This window comes from Echinops telfairi, unplaced genomic scaffold (assembly GCF_000313985.2).
Source record: "Echinops telfairi isolate 266 unplaced genomic scaffold, ASM31398v2 ScPeMD7_7469;HRSCAF=8507_1, whole genome shotgun sequence".
Taxonomy (NCBI): domain Eukaryota; kingdom Metazoa; phylum Chordata; class Mammalia; order Afrosoricida; family Tenrecidae; genus Echinops; species Echinops telfairi.
Window position 1 is genome coordinate 100,091,267 of NW_022111373.1, and position 3,089 is coordinate 100,094,355.

Here is a 3,089-nt window from a genome sequence, read left to right on the forward strand (position 1 = left end):
ATATAAAACAAAACAAAAAAGATTGATGTAGTAGCCATTAGTGAACAGAAATGGATTGGTTTGGGCCATTTTGAATCAGACAATCATATTGCCAGGAGAAACAAATTCAAGAGAATTAGCATTTCATTTATCATCAAAAAGAACTTTCATAATCTATCTTGAAATAGCTGCTGTTGTGATAAACTAATATCTATATGCCTACAAGGAAGTCTAGTGAATACACCTATTATTCAAATTGACATATGAGCCACTAAAACTAGTGGTGAAGGAATTAAATAATTCTACCAATATCTTCAGTTTGTACTTGATCAAACATGAAATCAAGATGCATTGATGATTATTGGTGATTGAAATAGAAAACTTGGAGACAAAGAGGAAGGAGCAGTAGTTTGAAAATATAGACTTGGTGACAGAAATAAAGCTAGGGGGTGAGGCGGGGAGGTGTTGTCACATGGTAGAATTTTGTAAGACCAACAACTTTTCCATTGCAGATATCTTTTTTCCATTGCAAATATCTATGTCTGTATATCAGCCATATATACAATGACTGTAGACATAGATCACCCAATACACACTGTATGTAACTCGTACACCTGAGTTTTTTCCATAGCACTGTCCTTGTAAGCTGTGTTCAACATCACAACAGTTTTTGAGACATTTTTCCCTAGTAGGAAACAAAATTTCACAGCCGCATGCTGTTCTCTTAAATCGCTCATCACAAATATGAAGTTTGATCAAAACTGCTCTTATGAAAAGATTCACTGTGACCAGAGAGAACATTCCTAAGTGATGCCACTAGATGCACAAACTCAGAGTGAGTTTCTCAGTACTTGCCTAGCAGGAAAAATGTGTACTACACAAGCTCTGCTCGGTGGATTTTTTTCCCATTTTTTTTTGAGTGGGGAGTGGTACCTCCTTATAAACAGCTATATAAAAGAGTCTGAAAGCTGCGTGTGCCTTATGAACAAGAGTAGTTTAAGATGCTGGGGGAATTTAGGCACTTCTCCCAGGCTATTAAAGTGTGGAATAACTTGCTTCCACGTGTAGAATGCCTTCTGTCAGAGCTCAAGAGAAATTCGTGGGAGAAGAGTGAAGCTATGCTGAATACACTTCTGGAAGATGGCTGGCTCATCCCCACATTTGAGCAGTTGGCAGCCTTGCAGTGGACTATGAAGAAAACATTGATTTGTATGGCATCCCAATGCCAAAGCGGTTTTTCTCAATTCTGGCAGCTTCTGCCTAGGGGCCTGTATTCCAAGACCTTCACATAGACCTTGCTGGAGCAGATGCTTTCTGAGCTGCCAGCCTGGGGACAGTGGAATCTGGCCAACCTACATTCTCAAGAGGATCATGAACTGATGTCTGCTGCCATTCTGCAAGCCATAGTGAAGTGAGAAAGAGCTGGAACCTGTTCAGCAGCCCTGCCTCCATGGACTGATCTTGGGCTGTTGAGTCCTGCATAGGCTCACCTTGCTGAGTCAGCTCCCAACTCCTTCAGCTCATCTTCAAAGTCCTGGATTCAGTCTCGCCTGACGAAGATCAGGGGAAGGTGCTGCATATATGCTCCATTTATACTCAGAGTGGAGAAAACAGCCTGGGGCAGGAGGGTTCACAAGCCCCCTGCCATTGAGAAGTCTCCATATACATTGGACAGGTTATATAGGAACCTCAACCCACCTTGTTCCAGCTTTGGGCCTAAAGGAAAATCCCAGGGGCAGGATATCCTTAATGATGACAGGCAAGATGCGGAGGGCGAGAGGGTGAGAAAGAAATCTTGGAAGTCCAGGGGGAGGAGGAGGAAGAATTATAGAAGGAGGAAGAGGAGAAGGAAGATTATAAGGAGTATGAGGAGGAGGAGGAAGACAACATGGGAGCGGAGACTTTCTCTAGAGGGAAGGGGTCCTACACTGTTGAGAATGCCAGGTTCCTGGCACAGGAAAAGGGAACTTTGCAGGGCTCTGTGCAATAAGTTAGCTCAGAAAATATATGATGGGCACATTCTCCTTAGGCCAAACGCCAAGTCCAACTGAGGATCCAATGGAACTTATGCTGGGGATTCTGGATCAGCGTGTGCTCGAGCACTGGTTGGAACCCTCAGGGTAAAAGACCTCTCTAGGACTAAGCTGTGGTGTTGGCAGTGCCAACTGCGGCAATGGCAGCAGCAACTTCCAGGGCCTTCTCTGGACCCAAGGACAGCTTGGTGGGCTCAAATCTAGTTTGCAGCTCTTCTGATGTAAGCCCTGATGCAAGTGTGCACCCAACCCTGCCAGGGCAACAGCCTATCCTCCAGTGTGCCTGATGGTCCACGAAACAACCTGGATGACAGCCGGCATTGGCTCCTATTTCCACCACCATGGGATTTTTTTTTAATTTGAAAAGTTTATTTATTTATAAAACATTTTTGGTGGGACATAATTCATATATCCTACAATTCAACTGTTCAGTCCTATCCAGAAGAGTTGTACTCTCTACACCACAATAAATTTTAGAACAATTCTCTCTTGTTCTCCTTGTACTGCATGTACTCCGTCACCCCCCACCTGCCGCCAATCTTCCCGACATTACTCCCACCAAACCCCTTAATCTAGTTACCATCTCTATAGATTCACCCATTTTGATTTCATCTACTGGAAAAGATATAAAAACACAAAACAAACCAAAAAAGCTAACAACAATAACAAAATAGAGAACATCCTCAAATGAAAGGAAAGCAGAAAATATTAAAAACTAGAATGAGTTTTAAATGGGTCAAAAGGGAGAGAAAATGATAAGGTGTTGAATTTTAATCTACCCATATGTATTAGTCTGGGTACTTCAGAGAAATAAATCCACAGACACTCATATATAAGAGAGAGTTTTATATAAAGGTTAAGTGCACAGCAAGAAAACATCCCAACCCAGTGCTGCCCAAGCCCACAAGTCCAACATTAACCCATATGTCCGACATCAATCCACAAAGTCCTCCCCCATCTCACAAATCACACACTATGATGCCAACTGCAGGAGGAAAGCCGCATCATTGAGTGTGTAACATCTCAGCGCTGGCAGGGGTCTCCACATGGCTGCTCCAGCACCCAGGGCTGCATCGG

The 3,089-nt window shown here is 43.2% G+C and overlaps 1 pseudogene; it reads left to right on the forward strand.

The window, feature by feature from the left end:
* The first annotated feature begins 980 nt into the window (after positions 1-980).
* Positions 981-2,232, forward strand: LOC101650848 (annotated as a pseudogene).
* Positions 2,233-3,089: the final 857 nt, after the last annotated feature.